General features: G+C 46.6%; 1 long non-coding RNA gene across 1 annotated transcript in view; it reads right to left on the bottom strand.

The window, feature by feature from the left end:
• Positions 1-1690: 1690 nt before the first annotated feature.
• Positions 1691-23195, bottom strand: part of LOC128582414 (uncharacterized) — a 49226-nt gene continuing 27721 nt past the window's right edge. The window contains exons 3-4 of the long non-coding RNA XR_008379044.1: positions 1958-2049; positions 1691-1743 (exon numbers count right to left, since the gene is read on the bottom strand). This is a non-coding gene — a long non-coding RNA (uncharacterized LOC128582414). The remainder of the gene's footprint in view (positions 1744-1957; positions 2050-23195) is intronic.

The raw sequence follows: 23195 nt of genomic DNA, 5'->3' as shown, positions 1-23195 counted from the left end.
TTGGACATTAACTTTCTTTTTGGCTACTCTAGAGTCTATGTCTTGGTCAACTTAATGAATGTCCTCGTTCCTCACGCTTGCACAGGGCTCGGGGCTGTAGAGGGGAAGGGTGTTCCTTCTGTACCCCCACCCTGTTACCCCATCTCTGTCGGGCCACCAGGGGTGTCCGAAGTTAGGCACAGAGGCCTCGGTGGCTCTCCCTACCCACGGCTGCACATAAGGCCAGCACGCCAGCCTGGAGACTTCCGCGACACTCTCATCCTGCAGATAGTCAGGGCCAGTTCGCGGCACCTCGTCCTCCCGGGCTCCCGCTTCTGTTTCGCCACGAAGCCCCAGGGCAGACCCAACCGCGACGCGCCCCTCGCCGCCCACCTCCCGGCTTCTCTCAGGGCTTCAGGCCGGGTCCGTGCCCCCCCTCCTTCCGCGGCCCTGTTCGCTGGGCTCCAGCTGCGCGCGGAGCGGTCCCCGGCTCGGCTCCAGCTCCTCAATGGCCCTGCTCCCCCATTACCCTGATGTCGGCCCCTCTCCCCCTCGGCTTTATCGGCTCTCAGCCGGCTCCGCCAGGGTAATGAGGGCCCTCCTAATTACCATTGCAGAAACTCCACTTACATTAACAGCTCCATCGGAGGAGCGGCAACATCTGCTGTGCGCAGGCAGGCGCCCCTCCTCCGCCCCTCGCTCCCCGCCCCTCGCCTCTTCCCTCTTCACCATCCTCTCCCTCGACCCTCCTGGACCCCATCTCCAGCCTCCCCTTCTAATCTCTTCTCTTCTCATGCCCTCCCACCACCCTATCAGCCACGTCCTTCTCAACTTCGGCATCCCAGGATGAAAGAAATCCAGAGACAGAGCCCCAGAGATGTTGAGACAAGGCAACACTCAAGAGGGGCTGGGACAGAACTCCAGGAGACCTATAAACTTAGGAACACAGCCAGGGAACCCAGAAACAAATAGAAAGTGGAAACAGCAGAGGTTCTGAAAGACATGGAGTGTGGAATGAGGCACATGGAAGTGTGTGTGTGTGTGTGTGTGTGTGTGTGGCTCTGATGTCCACCCGTGTGCAAAGATATGTGCCTAGTATGCATGTGTATCATGTATTTTGCATGCTCATTTACTTAAGCATTATGTATGAGTATGTGTGCACATGTCAGTTTATCTTAACGTGTATATGTATCTTGCATATGTGCACATTAATGAATACATCTATTATACATTTGCATCGTGTGTGCAACTATATTTGTCTATATGTTTCTCTGTATTTGCATTTTACAAATGTGTATTTCTATGTGTATGCATACCCTTGTCTATTGTATATGTAATTTTGCATGTGTGTGACTTGTGTGTGACTGTGTACACGTATGATCAAAGGTTCAAAGTCATGTGCGCACCATGTAGGGGTGTGCATGTGCCTTTGGGTGTGTTTGCATCTCTGCATGCATGCCTATGCATGTGTGTATCATCTGTGTAATTATTTGATGACAGTGGGAGCATGTGTGTGTTTCTGCTCCATGGGGGATGACAGGCAGTTGGGAAGACGCTGAGCCCATTTTATCTGAGGTTAACAGGGGTCGCATTTCACTCCTGGAAGTCCCCCTCTCTCCTCCCCACCCCATACAATTAAGCCTCAGCGTGGTGGAAAGACAGCCAGCAGACATTAAGAAAGGTCAACAATATTATCAGCTCCTAATCCAATTAGTTACTGTTTATTTGGGAATCCAGCTCCAGGTCAGCTTCCAGGAAGGAGGCCTGGGAGAGAGGAAAGCATAAGATGAGGATGAGCTGAAAGAAAGATTGAAGATGGCCTAGGCTATGGATGGAGGGCACTGTCCCCAGATAATGCACCTCCACTGGCTATTCAGTAGCTGGGCAGATTGGAGGTGGACCTGTGCTTCAGAGGAGGGCTAAGATCTGGGCTTTCATCTCCAGAGGTTGGGGTGAAAGAGAAGAGGGCCTCTCTCACCTGAGAGACTTTCTGTCTCTTTCCAGTCATGGGATCCCTAAGAGGTGGACTGTGAGCTGGACAGGCTGCCTCAGGGCTGCGGCCGGGTCCTCCTGGGATGGGAGAAGCAGAGGAGGAGATGTTGGTAAATGCACTATTAGCTTTAGAAGTCACTTCATTACTCCTACCCTCTATTTTATTTCCCCTTTTCTCTTCCCACCTCCTTTTCAGAGCCCTAGCAGGACCTCTACGCTTTCCCACTCCAGGACATTCCCTGTAGTTCTAGCTTAGCCCCATAGACCCCCAGGTACCCCCTCTGAGCATAAAGAGTAGAAGAAACCTCAAGCTTGGTCTCAGCCCAGTAAGACTGAGACCCTGGGTAAAAAGGGAGTAGTGGGGTGGTCTTTGCACTGTTCTATCTCTGACCTCTTAGAAAAGGACAATATCCTAGGATGCCCAGGTTCTTGGGGTCAGGGGACTAGCAGGATTGATTCTTAGGCCAGACCCTGGGGAGTGCCATACTTGCTTAGCACTCAGGGCCTGGCAAGGGCTGATTGTTCCCACACTTAGCTATGGCCAAATAAGGGTGACAGAAACAGCCATTTTCCTCAAGGAGCTAAACCTGTGGTCACTTCTGCTTGTTTCTTGAGGTTAAGTGCATAGGCCTGAGACCCCAGGAATTAGACTGCTTATTCTTCCTGGCCCCAGTCCCATTCCCTTTACACAGAAACCCCTTGTAATTTATCTTCTTCTTTTTTTTTTAATTGAGACAGAGTCTCACTTTGTCACCCTTGGTAGAGTGCTGTGGCATCATACCTCACAACAACTTCACACTCTTGGGTTCAAGCAATTTTCTTGCCTCAGCCTCCCAAGTAGCTGGGACTACAGGCACCCACCATGCCCAGCTATTTTTAGAGGCAGGGTCTCACTCTGGCTCAGGCTGATCTTGAACCTGTGAGCTCAGACAATCCATCTGCCTCAGCCTTCCAAGTGCTGGGATTACAAGCGTGAGCCACCACACCTGGCCTGATGACACCCTTAACACACATGGACTTAAATCACTGGGATTCAGGGGCGGCGCCTGTGGCTCAGTCGGTAAGGCGCCGGCCCCATATGCCGAGGGTGGCGGGTTCAAACCCAGCCCCGGCCAAACTGCAACAAAAAAATAGCTGGGTGCTGTGGCGGGCACCTGTAGTCCCAGCTACTCGGGAGGCTGAGGCAGAAGAATCGCCTAAGCCCAGGAGCTGGAGGTTGCTGTGAGCCGTGTGACGCCACGGCACTCTACCCAGGGCAGTAAAGTGAGACTCTGTCTCTACAAAAAAAAAAAAAGCTCATTTAAAATTCACTTAAAATTACCGTACTTGATCGTACGTAATTAAATATATATATATACATATTTTTTTTTCTTTTTGTGGTTTTTGGCCGGGGCTGGGTTTGAACCCGCCACCTCCGGCATATGGGACAGGCGCCCTACTCCTTGAGCCATAGGCACCACCCTGTACATAATTATATTTTAATTTAAAAAAATTATGCTATCAGGCAGCCTAAGATTGATATCCTGAGAGGAGTAAAAAGGACTATGGACCCCAAAGGGAGAGGTACACCTGGTTTGGGCTTATGAAAGATTTTGTAAGAAGAGGCTTTTACTACAGGACTTGATGGAAAGGTGAGGTATTGATAAGTAGAGAATGAAAGGGCTCTCAAGAAGGGGAAGTTTTCCAGCTGCGGTGTAATTGTGTGAAGGTTGAGTAAGAAGGCTGCAAAGGCATTTTGCAGTTGGCGATTAGATCAGCAAGAATGTGCTGTAAGCCATTCACATAGATGCTAGTGATCTGCAGAATAGAGAAAAGAAAGGCAGAGCATGATGGCGTTTAGGCTGCTGAAACAATCCTACTAGTGAGTCTGTGGGCCTGCTGCAGCCCCAAGGCTGTGAGATCCTGGACCTCAGGCCCTTTGGTTGCAAGGCAAAAGCCCCAGGAGGAGCTTGCAGTGATGCGAGTTGGCAGAAGTGGGCATTAGGAGAGGGCTCGGCTGAGGTACAGTACTCAGGGAGGCTCCTTCCCAAGTCCCAGCTGGGGGCAACTCTTGCTGCTGCCTCTGCATTGCTTTACTCCTGGGCAAGAGCACTGTGCTCTAGTGCCTGCCTTGTGGGGCTGCTGTCAGCTGGGCGCTGGAAAGTGCTTCTCTGTACCTGTTTCTTGCCTAGCACTATGCTCAGGACAGAGGAGATGGGTAATAAATATTAATACTGTAAAGTGAAGGCTAGAGGTCTGCCTCAACTAGGATAGCAAGTGGCTACAGGAAGCCAGCAGGAAAGTCCTCAGAAAACAAAATAGCTAAAAGATACAAAGGAAAGTGTAGTTAGCCTGAGTTTGCATCTTTCCCATACCACTTACTAGCTAGCTATGTGATCTTGGGCAAGTTACCTTCTGTGCCTCTGCTGCTTCTGCTAAGTGGAGATAATGATGGTAATGATGTTACCTGTTTCCCCAAGTTATTGTGAGGATGAAATGAAGCATCCAAGCATTTGGAATAATGCCTGATATAGTAGCACTTAAGAAATGTTAGCAATTTTTATAATTGCTTCTGAGTGGTGGGATTAAAGGTTTCCTTTTTTTTGCTTCTTTATACTAATTTTTACTTGGCTAAGCAGGAAAAAATAAATAAAAGACAGAAGAAAGAAGAAACTGGTGATAGAAACATACTTGAAGGGGCAGCCATAGGGATGGACACTGTTGTTTAGAAATATTTCTCCAGGCGGCACCCATAGCTCAGTGGGTAGGACGCCAGCCACATACACCAAGGCTGGCAGGTTTGAACAAGGCCCAGTCCAGGCAGCTATACAACAATGATAACCACAACATAAAAATAGTCAGGCATTGTGGCGGGCACCTGTAGTCCCAGCCATTTGGAAAGTTGAGGCAAAAGAATCGCTTAAGCCCAATAGTTTGAGGTTGCTGTGAGCTGTGATGCCATAGCACTTTACCGAGGGTGACACAGTAAAACTCTATCTCAAAAAAAAAAGAAAGAAAGAAAGAAAGAAATATTTCTCCAAAGGACTGCTTAAAAATAATTAAAAGGCTGGGTGTAGTGGCTCACGCCTGTAATCTTAGCACTCTGGGAGGCTGAAGCTGGTGGATCACCTGAGCTCACAAGTTTGAGACCAGCCTGAGCCAGAGTGAGACCTCATCTCTAAAAATAGCCAGGTGTTGTGGTGAACACCTGTAGTCCCAGCTACTAGGGAGGCTGAGGCAAGAGAATTGCTTGAGCCCAGGAATTTGTGTTTGCTGTGAGCTATGATACCAGAGCACTCTACTGAGGAGAGAGGAGGGCATAAGATGGGGATGAGCTGAAAGGATTGAAGATGGCCTTGGCTATGAATGAAGGGCACTGTCCCCAGTTAATGCACCTCCCACTGGCTATTCAGTAGCTGGGCAGGTTGGAGGGGGCTAAGATCTGGGCTTTCATCTCCAGAGGTTGGGGTGAAAGAGAAGAGGGCCTGCCTCCCTCACCTGAGAGACTTTCTGCCTCTTTCCAGTCCTGTGATCCCTAAGAGGTGGACTGTGAGCTGCTTCAGCAGCTCAAATCCTCTCAAAAAAAAAAAAAAAAAAAAAAAAATCAACCAGACCAGGGAGGAGGGGCTGTCCCTATAGGAGTGGGTAGGAGTGAGCTGGGTTTGAATCTTAAAGGGTGGGAAAGGCACGGATTATTTGGCATGTAGATGATGTAGACTACAGACAGATCCAATATCTTAAATAAAATGCCATCTTCTTTGAGTGCTTACCAGGGACCACAGTTTTTATATTACTGCTGATCATCACCATAGCCTTGCATGATAAATATTATTACCCCAATTATTACACCACTCTGAGGGGTAACTTGCCCAAGTCCTACTGTCAAACTGAGATTTGGACATAACATTGAGACGACTTCTTTCTGTTAAACTTCCAGGTCATTTTCCGCATATGAGGTTCAAGAAATACTCCTGAAAGAGAGGAGGCCCTTGCAGCCAGGCTATCACACTTGAGTTTCCTACTCCAGGCAAGACTGGGCGGGGCTGGGCATTCTCTCTCTCCCTTTTTTTCCTCCAGGTTATTGCAAAGACCTGCCAGTCCCTGGACTTATCCACAGACTTCCTTGCACCAGGCACTGGTCCCTAGCCCAAGCCCAATCAACATTCTCTCCTTCAGTCCCTCTGTACTACTGGTGACACCCCGAGGTCCCCTGCCTGCCATTACCATTCATCAGCAGCACTTTAAGCTTGCTGCAGCCCCTTGAAGTTGCTAAATCCCCTATTTGGTTTAGTTCCACTCCAGCTCCCTGTTCATGGAGGGACCCAATGGGACACAGGGAAATTATACACGTAATAAAGAGCTGGTTTGCTCTGATAATTCTGATAATGATGCACACCTCACCATTTCCTATGCATACATGGCCATATACACATGCACATGTGGTACCCTCACATCCCAATCCACATACCCTCCAAAATATACCCCTGCCTGCTGATATGCAGCACGCATCCTGGAGGTGCTCCCCAATCAGTGTCTGTACTTGCCCCACTAAAGTGTGTTCTCAGAAATTCTTGGGTCTCCTTGCCTGTTCCCATAGCACACAGCACTCCCCCATCGTGGTATTTACTGCTGGGTCCTGAGAGCCTGTCTGCTCTGGAGCTCATTAGAGTTTGAGCAGTAATGATGTCTGTGTGGTTCACTATTTAACCAAGCACAGTGCCTCCTCCTTAGGCTGGTTGAGTGAATGAGTGAACGAAACAATACACACATCACTACATTCATCCCCTTAGGGACACACATCATGTCTTGGGAGATCCCCCATCCCCAGTCACCTTTGCGGCACCCCTCAGTACTGGATATTTTACTTACAAAGACACACACATGACACACTATGAAGCCACCTATCTCTGTTAGAGGATACTCACAATATACTCCTGGAGATCAGGGCTACTGTGAACAGCTGTCTGAGATTCTCCTGGGTGTATGTGTAGGGGTGGCAGGGTAAGAGGGAACATGTGTTGAGCATGGGTGTGTGAGTGTGCATGATGAGTGAGGAGGTGTGTGAATGAGTGCTGTCTGTGTGAGAGCTGTGAATCTGTGAGAGAGTGTGCATGGGTGAGTGAGTAGGGGTGACCACATGTGCACGTGTGCACATAGCCATCAAGTCCCCAAATTTACCTCATTCCCTTCACTTAAAAAATAGTGAAAAGCATCGTGGGGTTTGTGTTCAGATTTCCTCTTCTCTTCTCCCTCCCCAAGCTCTGTTTAGAGAGAATTTTTATCCTCGGTCTCCCTATTTTTCTGTAGCCCAGGAAGGTTTAGAAAGGAAAGGCAGGACAATGTAGGGTCAGGTGAGGAGTTCTCACCTCCTGGTCAGCTCCACTCCTGCCCTCCTGATCAGGGTTCTTCTACTTGCTTCCACCTACCTCTACTACCACTTCCCTGACTCCAGTCACATCTAGGAGAAAACAAAAACTAAGTTGGGGCCTGCAGGCTAACTCCTCAGCTGCCTCTCCGTCCCCACTCACAGGCCCTGGCCACTGTGCTTTCCTTGGGCCCTTTCCTGCTTCTAACCTGGTGCCCTTGCTGGACCATCCCCATCCAGCCTGCCCTCAAATACTGTCTCTAGCTCCTTCCTCTCCAACTATGGCAGGAGTCCCCCTAGGGCCTGTCCTTGATCATCCCTCTTCTCTCTAGGGAACCTCAAAGATCTTTGAGTCCTTGAGAGGTAGCCCTTTTCCCAAGGTGGAGCCCTCTCCTGGGCAAACTTAGTTACTGCTGCAGCTTTGCGCTTCAGCCGGTTACTTCAACCCTGCCTTCTCCAAGCTCCAGCCTCTCCCCCAACTGCCAGCAGGACCCTGCTCATGGGTCCTTTCCAGTCCCCCTCCCCGAGTCATATAGGTCCCCTTTGGATTGCCCTCTGCTTATCTCTGTCCGATTCTTACAATCGGACTTGCTTTTCCTCCACTGACACCCCACTCTCCAGCATGCTGTCATTGGACAAGCTCCCCAGTGACAAGAGCCCTGACGGATCTGGGGCTGCCCTAGAGAGCGCTACTCACATAGCCCTCCCTCCTCACAGGCACCATGATGTCTGATTTTTTTTTTTTCAACACTGATCTGATCATATCACAGCCCTGTCAACAGCACCCCTTTCTTCTAGGATAAAGTCCAAAACCTTCCTAGAGCCTGCTGGCTCCAGATTCCTTTTTCTCCATGATCCTCTGCACTCCCTGAGACACAGACACAATGACCTTCTTCATGGTCCATCTACTCCAGGGCCCTCCAGGCGTCCTCTGCAGGCCATGGGGGTTTGGGGCATGCTGCTTGCTCTGTCTGAAATGTTTTTCCCTCTTCTCTTTACCCATTTAATGCTTTCTCATCCTTCCAGTATCAGCTCCGCTGTCACTTCCTCAGAACAGCCAAACAGCCTTGCTTCTACTCCCAAACCAGGTAAGCTCCCCTACTATGTGTACTCCTGGCATCAGGAACTCCTCCTCAGTTGGGCTTATTAGCACAGGTAATTTTATATTGATGTGATTATTTCATTTAATGTCTGGCTCACCCACTAGAGGATTGTAAAATAAGGAGTATGTTTTTGTGCATCACTGAAACCACATGGCAGTGTTTGGTATATGGGAGGCCCTTGATAAATATCTGAGGGATGAATGAACTAGTCAGCAGTCTCAGGCTGGACTAGAGGAGAATTTTCACCAAAAACCAGTTGCTCAAGATCCGAGTCCCTTCATCATGTCATTTACCTGCACAAGAACTTTCTGGGGGCTCCCTACAACCTCATAACTGAGTCGTAGGTCCTTTTCTTGGATTTTTCTGGCTTTCCAAGTTTATTTTCTTTATTTTGTATAATTACCTTTTGCTTCCACCAAGCAAACTCAGTAGCGGCTCATACACATACCTTGATTAGTCTGACCTTCATACTATTCTTTCTGCCTGGAAGAACTCTTATTTTATCTTTATTTTCATTTAAATCCTACTCATCCTTTAAGACCACGAACATGTTTTTACACAAAGCCTTCCCTGTCCATTCTAGCATTTTCTGAGCACTCATGACTTGTACTATATGTATATCTGGAATATCAGAGACTATTAACCTTGGAAGGGCCACAGAAATCACTGTTTTGACCAGAGCCTGAGAAACCTCTAAAATCATGTTTTCCAGACTTCACTATCCACATACCAACTTAACAATTCACAGCACATCCATACACCACCTATAAGGTTATTTACTTCATAATTTTCTTTAAATCAACTATTTTTTACTCATGTGTATTTATTGTTTTATAAAACTTTATAGCATTACAGTAACTATAAAACCAACCATCAGTTGCCAAAAAAATAGAAAATAATTATAAAAATAAGTAAAATAAAAACCAAAGATATTTTTTGATTCTAGCTGAATACTTCTGCCTGCTGAAAGCTCTTGAGGTGGAAGCCTTCTTTCTTTTAAAAGGGAAAGAAAAGAAACACATGGTAGGTGGGTGTTAAAGATGCACTAGCAACAAAATGAGACATTCTCTTCAATAAAACTGGAGGCTTGGCGCCTGTAGCTCAAGCGGTGAGGGCGCCAGCCACATACACCACAGCTGGCAGGTTCGAATTCAGCCCGGGCCCACCAAACAACAATGATCATAACTACAACCAAAAAAAAAAAAAAAAAGAAAGAAAGAAAAAATAGCCGGGCGTTGTGGCAGGTGTCTCCCAGCTACTTGGGAGGCTGAGGCAAGAGAATCACTTAAGCCCAAGAGTTGGAGGTTGCTGTGAGCTGTGACGCCACAGCACTCTACCCAGGGCGACAGCTTGAGACTCTGTCTCAAAACAAACAAACAAACAACAACAACAACAAAAAACTGCAAGAAGCAAACAACCCAGATGCCCATTGATGGCAAAGTGGTATCTTTTTATTGTGGTAAAGTATACATAACATAAAATTTTTACCATTTCAGCTGTTGTTAAGTGTATGGTTTAATGGCATTATATTCACATTGCTCTGGAGTCATCACCACCATCCATCTCTAGAATTATTTTCATCTTCCCAAACTGAAACTCTGTACCCATTAAATGATGATTCTCTACTGCCCTCCCCACCCCAGCCCCTGGCAACCAGCACTCTACTTCTGTCTCTATGAATTTGACTATTCTTGGTCCCTCATATAAGTGGATCAGATAGTATTTGTCCTTTTGTGACCAACTTATTTCACTTAGAATGATATCTTCAAGGGACAGCCATGTAGTAGTAGCATGTGTTAGAATTTAAGGATGAATAATATTCCATTAAATGTATATACTTCATTTTATTTATCTATTCATCTCTCTCTCTCTCTTTTTTTTAGACAGAATCTCACTTTATTGCCCTCGGTAGAGTGCGGTGGCATCACAGCTCACAGCAACTTCAAACTCTTGGGCTCAAGTGATCCTCTTGCCTCAGCCTCCCCAGTAGCTGGGACTACAGGTGCCCACCACAATGCCCAACTATTTTTAGAGACAGAGGTCTCACTCTTGCTCAGGCTGGTCTTGAACTCCTGAGCTCAAGCAATCCACCCACTTTGGTCTCCTAGAGTGCTAGAGTTATGGGCGTGAGCCACTTTGCCTGGCATATCTATTAATCTCTTGCTAGGCACTTGGGTTGCTTCTACCTTTTGTGAATAATGTTGCTATGATCAGAGTGTAAGGAAACTGATATCTTTACAATAGTTTGAGGTAACCTCACACTGTAGAATATTTTACTGTAGTCAAAACGTAGTCAAAACAGAGGGACATAAATGACATGCAACAAAATGGGTAACTATTAGCAATATAATATTGTATGAAATAGCAAACCAAAAAAAATTATATATAACCTGATTCTATTATTTAATAAAATTAAAACCAGTTAAAATTTAAAATGTTCTTTTTTAGGAATAAGTGTAGGTACAATATAACTATATTAAAAGGAAAGCAAAATGATAATGAGTATGGGATTCAATGTGACAATTGCCTAAGGTTGGAGTCAAGGAATGGCTTGGGAGGACCATTTCGTTAGTTGTTAATTATTGTCAAGGTCTGAGATATTGTTTTGGGGGATAAATTCATGGAATGCTTATATTATTTCAAAACAACTAATGAAGAAGACAAACTGAATATGTAATAAAATGTTGCATGCAAGGACCAATGATGAGAGTGTATCATGAACCTAGGTATATGATTAATCCACTTTTGTGAACCCAAATTCCACTGGGGTGGGGGGGAAGAGGAAAAGAAAGAGAATTGACAAGGAAATAACTTTTCGCGATGGGATTCAGTGTGATTTAGTGTCTTGTCAGTGTACCACTGAAAATCATCTGGTATTCTGCCAGAGGTCCAAGTTCCCGACTTGGGTAAATAGCTCTAAAATATCTGTACCAAGAGGCTGCCTGCTCCCTCTGCAGTCTTACTTACCTCCAACACGAGAGAACTCAGAACTTCTGGGTGCATCTGCCTGGACAAATACTTTTTGTCAGGAAATTTTCCCTTGCACAAGATAATTCAGGCTCCCAGAAATTTCTGCCCACCATCTTGTGCTCTTGTTGGCACAGGCTTGGGCACACAGGAACCTAGAATTTCCATATTGATTGCCTTGTGGTTGGGCCTCCAGCCCTAGCAGCAGCTAAGTCAGAATGTGACAGTGCTGGCTTGGCACCTGTAGCACAGTGGTTACGGCACCAGCCACATACACGAAGGCTGGTGGGTTCAAAACCAGCAGGGGCCAGCTAAGCAACAAAGACAACTGCAACAGAAAAATAGCCAGGCATTTTGGCGGGTGCCTGTAGTCCCAGCTACTTGGGAGGCTGAGGCAAGAGAATTGTTTAAGCCCAACAGTTTGAGGTTGCTGTGAGCTGTGATGCCATGGCACTCCACTGAGGGCGATATAGTGAGACTCTGTCTCAAAAAAAAAAAAAAAAGAATGTGACAGTGTTTTTTTGCCAAGTATAATCCATTATTTCCTTCTGCGAGGAAATGAGCATTCTTGATAAAAATACTTAAGCAATCTTATGGTAAATTTTTTTTTTTTGGCTGGGGCTGGGTTTGAACCCGCCACCTCCGGCATATGGGACCGGCGCCCTACTCACTGAGCCACAGGTGCCGCCCAATCTTATGGTAAATTTTTAATGAGATTCAGATTTCGTTTTAGAAACCAGTTTCTCATCCACCCTGCCAATTGTAAGAGTTTGGTAAATTTTATCCAGACATTATTTTTGTACATCCGTTTTAACAATGATTCTGACCACTGTCCTTTCCTCTAAATGTGTCTACCACGAAGCACTCTTGAATTGGCCTCTTCTAGGTCTCTTGCAGCAAGATAGAAATAAAACTTTGACACATGCTCATAAATAAATTGTCTAAAAGCCTTTTTATGTTTTTTTTTTTCCCTTGAACATAACTGAATACTTGAAGGTAGGCTAGAATTTCTTAGCCATGTTTTTACGAACCCTGAGCTGGGATTAACTGAGACTTCTTGGAAAACCTTGGTCTGACACCATGGGGGCCCCCTCCCAGCTCTGATCAGCTACTTTCTTCCCCTGATAGAGTCCATGGCCTTGAAAATCCTGCCGCAAGAGGGGGAAAGGGGCAATTAAAGGCCTGAATATATCTCCATAAATTCTCACTGAACCTCAGGGCTAGGGATGGGGCCAACTTCACCCTCTCTTCTATATCCACAGATTTACTGGGGTAGAAACCTTTCGGGCAGAAGCTGAGTAAGTCTGGAGCCTCTGCCCTCTTTTTAGGGGTAGAGGTTGGGGAGAAGTCTATGAGCATTGGTGCTCCAGGTTGCTGCTTGGCAGACTTAGTCCCTAGCCCTGGCCTCCATTCAGCTCGGAAATGAGCCCCCCACCTCCCATTGGACACGGATTGTCTCCAGGCGCAGCTGACTCCCAGCTGCTTAGCTCTCAGCCCCTCCCCCATGAGTTGCCAGCCAGGGATCCCCCAGGCAGACCTGAGAGTGGGCAGTGGGCCTGGGGTCTGCAAAAGTTCTGGGTCTACATTTGAGGTGTCAACTTGATGCCAGAATCTTCTTAATCTTTTAAAATAATTTCTTAATTATAAATATTGATGGTAGAAAATACAGAAACTATAGAGAAGTATAGGGGAAATGAAATCATATGAAATCTTAGCACTCAGAAACAATCACTGTTTATATTTTGTTGCTTTTATTGTAGTCTTTAAAAAAAAATCTATAGATCTATTTTTGCTCCATAAATGCATTCATTCTATATCTAGTGATTTGCATCCTAATTTTTTCTTATTTTCTCCTGAAAACATTCCTGGGTGATTAAAATTTCTTTGAAAATCAGATTTTTAGCAGGTGTAAGTTACCACAGGTCCACAAGCTCCTGTCTCCCCCAACTGCCCTTCTCTCCCCCTCCACAACCCATAGTTTTCAAGGGCTCCTAGTACATGGTATATGAAGCTGTCCCAGGGCCTTGGGACCTCGCTGGTGGCAGGAGGAAGACTAGGACACGCTCTAAGTATTCTCAGACTTATCCTGCAGGCAGACCCCCTTAGCCCTGGCTAGATTCTGCTGTACCCATGGCACAGAGAAATTGGAGGGGAATCTTTGCTTTGGGTTCATCCTCCCACCCTAGTCACACAAGAAATCATTACCTGGTCTCCTCTCACCCACTATTTTTCTGGAGAAACAGGTTTCCAGGGTTTCTGAGGCTGCTCAGGCAGCTCCAGGCCACTTTGATGAGCCTCAAACGTTCCTTTACCACTTTCCCACTTCCCCTCATCCTCAGCAGCCCAGGGCTTGGGCTGCCTTTCCTGGGAACAGTTAGTGGGTTGTGGAATGGTAGAGAGTGGTGGCTTGGGGGTCAGAAGATGAAAGGGGACTTGGAGCCAACCTTTTATGTTTAATATTAAAAAAAAACCTCACCCATTCCCCTTTGGAGAGCTCCTAGGAGCCTCAGAATGGCCCTTTCAATAACACTGGGAGTGGGTGGACGACTAAGAAGACATATTAGTAAGGCCTGGGAAGAAAGATACATGCCTTGGTGCCTGGACTTGATTCAGCAGAGGCAAGAGGTTACTGTCCCTTCCCCTTCCTCTCAAAAGACTCCTCCTTTCCCGGCCCTCTTCCCAGTCCCCAGATCTCTGTCCTGACTGTCCCCCAGGCCAAAGTCTTCCCAGGGTCATCTTTCCTAGGATGTAGGTTGTGGGTGCACTTGGGCAGACAGTAGATGAATGCGAACTCCTTTCTTATTGTAGGAGGAAATCTCTGAGCTCAGACTAGAGGCAGGCCATTGGTAGGTACCCATCCTCCTTACTTAGTTTAATGTGAGACAGAGAATAAAGGGGCTTCCAGCATTGTTCCTGGATCTCCTTTCCCGGTCAAGGAGGTAACACTTCTATCACTAGTGTATTTCTGCAGTACTTCAGACAGCACATGTTCATGCACATCTTCTCACTGGATCAGCTAATGTTGCAGTCAGGTGAGTAGAATTGGTCTTAATTTTCCTCATTTTGCAGATGAAAGAAACTGAGCCCTGAAGTTTGATTTTTGGTAATGTCAGAACTCAAGTCCTCTGATCTGTGTACCCTAGCTCAGCCCTCCTTCCTCAGTGTGCAGCTCTCCCAGATGCCGAGAGAGATCAAGTCCCCCGTGTCTTGGTTTTCCATCCTGCGAATTTCAGATGGAGGCAACCCCTGGTCTTCTGAAACTAGATGCTATCTAATAATTCCAACCAGAAAATGTCTCTCTCCTGGAAATTTCTGTTTCTCTAAGCACATTCCCCTCAGTGGATTATCGTTGGGAGGAGGGGAGGAGGAGCTCTCATTTTGAAAAACCTCTCCTAATTGATTTCTCTGATGAGCTGCCATAATCCTTTCTGGTTGCCCTTATAGCTTCTCCAGTTTCTTTTTTTTTTTTTTTTTTTTTTTTTTTTGTGGTTTTTGGCTGGGGCTGGGTTTGAACCCGCCACCTCCAGCGTATGGGACCGGCGCCCTACTCCTTGAGCCACAGGCGCTGCCCGCTTCTCCAGTTTCTTGAAGCAGCCTCTCCATAGTCTTTCTCTGGGCCTCCCACATATCCACTGGGCTTGGAATCTCTTGATATCAGTCTTGGCAGACATCCCTCATGACAGCTTCATGCCCTGTATGTCCATCAGCAGAGCCCTGCTTCCTTCCCAGAGCCCAGCACATAGGAATCCACTGGTACTACATACAGGTCCACGCATGCACATACACATGCACACAAACACACATCTGGTGGCCAGAGCTTACCACTTCTGGCTCATCCACCATGATCAGGTCAGACTAAGGGGTGTAGCTGTTTTAAGGGTGGATTTAAATAATTCTGCCTAGGTGAGCCCTTTCCATGGCTTGTTGGAGGCTGAGGGAAGATGTGAGGGCTGTCTGTTCTTTGCTCAGCTTCCAGAGAGCTGGGGGAGACAGGCTTGCCCCAGGAGCCCTAACCCCATGATTAGGAAAGGCGACATCATTTTCCTAGACTACCAGCTGCCTTTGCCTTCAGGACCTCTGGTCCCTTCACCAACCGGCTCACTGGAAAGAGGCCCTCAGAGACCAGGTGGGCTGAAGCAGATACCTCTGGCCCCAGAGCCTAGGAGCAGAGCTGGATCAGGACTCCAGCCTCCCACCCATCATTCCTGTCCCCCCTTTCATCAGTCTGCTCTGGGGAGGGAAGGAGGAGATGGACTGGGTGCAATGCAGTGATTCTGGGTACTGGGGGAGCAGGGGAGTCCATTCAAATTGACAAAAATAGAACATCAGCCTCATATCATTTTTCTCAAAACAAGATTTATTGAAGTTCTGTCGGTGAAAATCGCTGCTGTGTGGAATGCTTAACTTATAGATTAGATTACTCAGTCGTGCCTTACTACATTTTTCATTAGAAAAATATTGGCTGGGAGAGTTTGACCTCATAATCTCTGCATTTTAAACAATAACCAGAGGAAAACCAAATAGAAGGCACAAGTTAACGGTTTTCTCACCCCCAGCATTTCCCCCTGGGAGAAATCAGAGGGAGGGCTAAGGAAGGGAGTGGAGTGGAATCTGCTGTGTGAGCAATTCCCCATCTCCTGGCCCATTCCCCAGAGGCTGCAAGAGGTGCCTCGGGTAGCAGGAGGAGGTAGGCCACCCCAAGTTGTTAGGCCCTGCAAGATCCCTGCCTTGGGGGCCCAGAGCTCTGCAGGGCCCCAGCCCAAGGTGAAGCTGCAGGTTGGAGTACACACACCTCCCCACCTGGGAGAGGAGAGGCAGGAGCATTGAGAGGGGGCTTCTTCTCCAACTAGACTAGTCTAGTTGGGGAGACAAAAGCAATGAAGATCCAGGTAAGTATTAAGTCATCACATTGTAACTTTGAATATATTCCATTTTTATTTGACAATTAAATACTAAATAAATAAATAAAAGACCCAGATGAATCCAGAATTCCCGGGCAACTGTGGGGCTCTATAGAGGCTGCTGGAGTGGAGAAGGGAGGGCATACCTACTCCTTCATCCCCACCCTGAAGTGCAGAAGTCTCCCTCCAGGAGGATTTTATGGAGGGAGCAACTCCAAGGCAAGGCCAAACTGGGACAGTCTAGTTGCCTCAGGCATTCTGACCATTCCTTTCAACCCACCGGGGGCAAAGGCGCCTAAGGGACCCTAGGCCTGAAGCCACCAGTCTGAGGGCAGTATGGAGTGCTGGCTGACTCCAGAGCAGGGCGGGGAGGGGCATGATCCAGACACAAACGGATCCCAGGCCACATTACAATCCCTGATCTGGATTGGGGGAGTGGCACCCCCACCTCGTCCGTGTCTCCATTTCTACTTGCTGAGGCTTTGGTGATTTCCAAGTTCTGACACAGTCATTAGTTACAAAGAGCAATTACTTTTTTTTTTGTCATTAAGTCATTTTTTAAATGGCTCCGGGCAACATCACAGAACAAAGAAACAAAATCTCCATGAAAAGACTTAATCACAAATTACTAATTATTTCAACCCCCTCCTCCCTCCCAAAATCATGAAATCTGAGCCCCATGAAAATAGAGAAGGTCTCCCCATCCATGAGCTCGCTATGGCTCTTAGGCACCTAATCCATCATGGGGGGGGCATTTCCTGGCCCCCTCTGGGGCTTGGAGGAGGGGGTGGTAGGGAGTCCCCTATTCCTGACCTTTGAAGTCAACTTCTGCCCATAGATAACTCCCCTTAGCCAGTGGAGGCCAGCTTCAAAATGAGGGGGGGCATGTAGAGGCCCCCCTACCTTGGACATATAGTGCCTGCACCCCTCCTCCCAGGCCAGCAGCCTCTGGGCTGGCATTCCAGTGGGGCCCTTTGAAGCCTTTGGGCCATAGTAGAGGAGCCGCCCCCCTGCCGTGGGGCTCCTAGAGTCTCCAGCTGGAAAACAAACCGGAGGAGGAAGTAATCCTGGAGGGGAAGCCCCTGGGGTCCCCAGACGTGAGGAAATAAAATGTGTTTGACACCAAGATGTATGGGAAGAGGGGGGAAGTCCAGGGTATGGCCAGAGGGGCCATGCCTTCTCCTAGGTCTGACTGTGATCTTATTACCTGGCTCCTTGTGTAGATGGAGGAGGTAGCAGTCAGGGAATTCTTGTCTCAGACTAAGAACAAACATGAGTCTGCCAGGGATGGGTTCTGAGGGGGGCAGGGCTCCTAGGCAATGCCCACATTTGCCCCATCTCTCTGCCCAGCATTCCAGTTTCTCACTGGCAGCCTGCCTGGAGCTTGAGAGGCTGGCTTAGTGGTAATGGAGAGAAAGATCCTGAGAAGAATGGGATTGTAGGTCCAGAGACTAGGCCACTGAAAAGGGAAAGGGTGGTGCTGTGGAGTCCCCAACTTCAAAACCAAGATAATTTCCCAACAGATTCTCCTCACAGCTCAAATCTGACCCTAACTCAGAGTAAGCCCAACCCTGTTTATTTATCCATTCAACAAATGCTCACCAAACTTGTGCTATGTGCCAGGCAACAGGAATACATTGATGAAGTGTCCAGAAGATCCAGTCTTCATGAAGACCAAGTTTTCTTTTCTTTTCTTTCCTTTTTTGAGACAAAATTTCACTATGCCACCCTGGGTAGAGTGCTATGGCATCATACCTCACAACAACCACAAACTCCTGGGCTCAAGCAATCCTCTTGCCTCAGCTTCTGGAATAGCTGGAACTATAGGCACTTGCCACAATGCCCAGCTAATTTTTCTATTTTTTTAGTAGATATGGGGTCTGGCTCTTGCTCAGGTTGATCTCCAACTCCTGAGCTCAAGCAATCTTGGCCTGGGCCTCCCAAAGTGCTAGGGTTTACAGGCGTGAGCCACTGTGCCCCACCTAAGTTTAATTTTTTTGTTCAGAATATCTAGATAAAAGAGAAAGTCAAATCTATACCAGTGTACCTGTCCTAGACTTTGTCCACTCTGGTTGTTTGACAATTGTTTTTGTTTGTTTTCTGATGGCCCAGTCGCATCACTGTCTTAAATATAGGCCTTGCTTGTCTCCTGGATCCATGTTTGTTCCAATCCTTTGCACCTGATAGAAGTAGAAGAGGTTATAGGTGGAAGGAAAGAAGGCAGGCAAGTAGGCATTTAATAGAACCTACTTAACAAATGCTTCGACCCATTGTTCCTATGTCACGTGACCTGTGAAGACCTTGTGTATAAATGTCCAAAACATTAAGATCATAGACATTGTCCCACCAAGAGAGTTTAGAACTCAAATAATTATTCCCAGCCATGCACAGGCACTCACTCTTTCTCTTTCTCATCAAACTAAAAGGTGGGACAATTTAGTTTTTTAACTTATCCTAGAAAAAGTGCTATATACCTCAATGATGAATGTCATGATTAGGGTCACCTTCTAAATATTCCCCTTGGGAAGCTATGCACAGATGCCAGTGCCTAGTCTACCTTTCAAAGCAATTTTGGAACTCTTTTTTTCTGGAATGACCATCAAAGCTGTTATATGAAGCCTGACAATTAAGTTCAAAAACTTGCAGTAGCAATATTCAGCAATAAGGTATGTAGCACTTTTTCTAGGATGAGTTAGCGAACTTAATTGTCTGACGTAGTATCCTCTCTGTTCCTTTTTATTTATTTATTTTATTTTTTTAAGGGAATTGGGGGTTGGGATGAGCATATGTGCACAGTTGCCTTTTTTTTTTTTTTTTTATGTTGAGACAGAGTTCTACCCTATGCCCTGAGTTGAGTGCAATGGTGTCATAGCTCGCAGCAACCTCATACTTGGTCTGTGGGCATCCTGCTGCCTCAGCCTCTGAAGCCACTGGGATTACAGGAGCTCGCTGAGGCGCCTGGCTGGATTTTTCCTTTTTTTTTTTTTCATGAGTCGGGGTGTCACTCTCACTCAGACAAGCCTTGAACTCCTGAGCTCAAGCAATCCTCCCGCCTCAGCCTCCCACAGGGCTGGGATTACAGGCATGAGCCAACACACCTGGTTATCCTCTTTGTTCTTTCTCTTAAAATCTTTCTGACCAAGGAATATCAGAAGATGCTGGGCCTTGAGCTGTCTTTATTAAAGACATCTCTTTTAGAGGAGCAGGCCTTTCTTGGAGATTATCTGCTTCACTCTCTTGCTGCCATTCCTCAGGCCTATAAAGGTAGGAGCTTTGCGTGATAGCCCTCCTCTGGGTGTGGAGAGACTGTGGGTTGTCCCCTCATATCCATTCTTTCTTTCTTTTCATTTTATTTTTTTATTATTATTATTATTTTTTTTGTAGAGACAGAGTCTCACTTTACTGCCCTCGGTAGAGTGCCGTGGCGTCACACAGCTCACAGCAACCTCCAACTCTTGGGCTTAGGCGAGTCTCCTGCCTCAGCCTCCTGAGTAGCTGGGACTACAGGCGCCCGCCACAACACCTGGCTATTTTTTGTTGCAGTTTGGCCGGGGCTGGGCTTGAACCCACCACCCTCGGGGTATGGGGCTGGTGCCCTACTCACTGAGCCACAGGTGCCGCCCGCTTTTCATTTTATTTTTAAAGACAGAGTCTCACGCTGTTGCCCAGGTTAGAGTGCTATGGCATCAACCTAGCTCACAGCAGCCTCAAACTCCTGGGTTCAAGCTAACCTTTTGCCTCTGCCTCCCAAGTAGTTGGAACTATAGTCACTAACCATCACACCTAGCTAATTTTCCTTTCTTTTTTTTTTTTTTTTTTGGCCAGGGCTGGGTTTGAACTCGCCACCTCTGGCATATGGGACCGGCTCCCTACTCCTTGAGTCACAGGTGCCGCCCAATTTTCCTTTCCTTTTCTTTTTTTTTTTTTTTTTTGAGATAGAGTCTCACTTTGTTGCCCTCAGTAGAGTGCATGGTGTCACAGTTCACAGCAACTTCCAACTCTGGGGCTTAAGTGATTCTCTTGCCTCAGCCTCCCAACCAGCTATTTTTTTCTATTTTTATTTTATTTTATTTATTTATTGACAGAGTCTCACTATATTTCCCCTTGGTAGAGTACCGTAGTGTCACAGCTCATAGCAACCTCAAACTGGTTGGGCGTAAGTGATTCTCTTGCCTCAGCCTCCTAGGTAGCTGGGACTATAGGCACTCACCACAACGCCCAGCTACATTTTTTGTTGCAGTTGTCATTGTTGTTTAGCTGGCCTGGGCTGGGTTTGAACCCGCCAGCCTCAGGGTATGTGGCTGATGCCATAACCACCGTGCTATGGGGTGCCGAGCCCTTTTCTTTCTTTCTTTCTTTCTTTTTTTTTTTTTTTTTAGAGAGTCTTATTCTGTTGCCCTGAGAAGAGTGTTCTGGAGTCATACCTCACAGTGACCTCAACTCAGACTCTTGGGCTCAAGTGATCTTCTTGCCTCAGCTTTCCGAGTAGCTTGGACCACGGGCACCTGCCACAACACCTGGCTAGTTTTTCTACTTTTTTTTTTAGTAGAGATAGGGGGAATCTCACTCTTTCTCAGGCTGGTCTTGAACTCTTGAGCTCAAGCAATCCACCTGCCTCAGCCTCCTAGAGTGATAAGATTACATATAGGTGTGAGCCACTGAGCCAGCCTGATTTTTCCATTTTTAGTAGAGATGGAGTCTCACTCTTGCTCAGGCTGGTCTCTGATTCCTCAGTTTAAGGAATCCTCCCATCTCCATCTCCCAAGAGTACTAGAATTACAGGTGTGAGAAACTGCACCTGGCCCCTTTCTTCTTTTAATAATAACATCCTCAAGTGGTAGTGGGAACATAGCCATCCAATTTAGGATTACATTTCCTAGGCTCTCTTGTACTTAGGTGTGTTCAGCTGACTAGATTCTAGCCAGTGTGATGCAAGTGAAGTAATGCATCTCTTCTGGGCTCTGCCCCTATGAAGGAGTTGATCCTCCACATCCCTGTGTCCCCTTTTCACAAGGTGTAAATGGATATGAGAACTAGAGCAGCCATCTTAGACTTCAAGATGGAAGCCATGTGTGGCTTCCATTGTGGAGCCACATCAAAGAAGGAGCTTGGGGCCCTGACATGGGAGTGGAGCCAAGTACCTGAGGCACTTCTGTGTAGACATCCTAGATAAAAGAAAAAACTTATTAGGTGCTTAACCCATTGTTCTTTTTTTTTTTTTGTAGAGACAGAGTCTAACTGTACTGCCCTCGGGTAGAGTGCCGTGGCGTCACACGGCTCACAGCAACCTCCAGCTCTTGGGCTTAAGCGATTCTCTTGCCTCAGCCTCCCGAGTAGCTGGGACTACAGGCACCCACCACAACGCCCGGCTATTTTTTTGTTGCAGTTTGGCCGGGGCTGGGCTTGAACCCGCCACCCTCGGCATATGGGGCCGGCGCCCTACTCACTGAGCCACAGGGGCCGCCCCCCATTGTTCTTTTTTATTTGTTTGTTTTTGAGACAGAGTCTCACTATGTTGCCCTGTGTAGAGTTTCGTGGCCACAACAACCTCAAACTCCTGGGCTCAAGTGATTCTCTGGTCTCAGCTTCCCAAGTAGCTGCAACTACTGGCGCCCACTACAACACCTGGCTATTTTTAGAGACAAGGTCTCACTCTTGCTGAGGCTGGCTGATCTTGAATCTGTGAGCTCAGGCAACCCACCCACCTTGGCCTCCCAGAGTGCTAGGATTATAGGCGTGAGCCACTGTGCCTGGCCAACCCATTGTTCTTTCTTTCTTTCTTTCTTTTTTTTTTTTTTTTGAGACAAAGTCTCACTCTGTCGCCCTGGGTAGAGTGCTGTAGCATCATAGCTCACAGCAACCTCAAACTCTTGGGCTCAAGCAATCCTCCTGCCTTAGCCTCCCAAGTCACTGGGACTACAGGCACCCACTGCAATGCCTAGTTAGTTTTTCTATTTTTAATAGAGACAGGGTCTCCCTCTTGCTCAGGCTGGTGGGAACTTCTGAGCTCAGGCAATCCACCTGCCTCGGTCTCCCACAGTGCTGGGATCACAAGTGTGAGCCACCGAACCCAGCCCCCATTGTTCTTTTGGATTTGCTTCATTTCTTTTCTATTGCTTCCCTGGGTGAAAGAAAAATGAACAAGCAAAGCTAGTACTATACAACAACATAGTGTGAATCATATATGTTGTTTAAAATCTTTTGGCAGACATAATTTTTAAAAGTAAAAAGAAACAAGTGAAATTAATTTTAAGAAAATATTTTATTTAACCCTATATTTTAAAAATATTACTTCAACATATGAACATACAAAATTTTTTTTTTTTTTTGCAGTTTTTGGCCGGGGCCAGGTTTGAACCCACCACCTCTGGCATATGGGGCCCGCGCCCTACTCTTTTGAGCCACAGCCACCGCCCTGAACATACAAAATTTTATATTAAAGAGATAGAGTTTACATTCTTTTTCATCTAAGTCTTCAAAACCCAATGTATATTTTATACTCACATCTCAGTTGGATTAGGTGTACTTTAAATGCCTATAGCCACATTTGGCCAGTAGCAACAGATTAGCCAGAACAGATTAAGGGAATTACTCCAGATGTGGAAAACCAATTAGGAATTGAGAACCAGCCCTGAGTTAAGGATCTATTGCTCCTCCTCTATAAGGAGGGCTTTTTTATTTTTATTTTTTTGATAAAATTTACCCATTTCTAGTCAGATGCTTAGCATACCCAGTGTGCTCTGGCTTTAACCTATGAAGAAAAACCTCTATGCCTTAGTTTATAATATTGGACCATGGAGAAAAGACTATCTTAGAAAACAAGTAAAACCCTAGGAAGATGGAGAAAGAAAAGGAAAAGCTGGAGTGTGGGCTACCGCCAATCTCAACTTTTTTCACTTTTTAAAAAAT

Source organism: Nycticebus coucang, chromosome 3 (assembly GCF_027406575.1).
Source record: "Nycticebus coucang isolate mNycCou1 chromosome 3, mNycCou1.pri, whole genome shotgun sequence".
Classification (NCBI taxonomy): domain Eukaryota; kingdom Metazoa; phylum Chordata; class Mammalia; order Primates; family Lorisidae; genus Nycticebus; species Nycticebus coucang.
The sequence above is the reverse complement of the archived record's forward strand: the minus strand, read 5'-3'. Positions and strand labels throughout refer to the sequence as shown.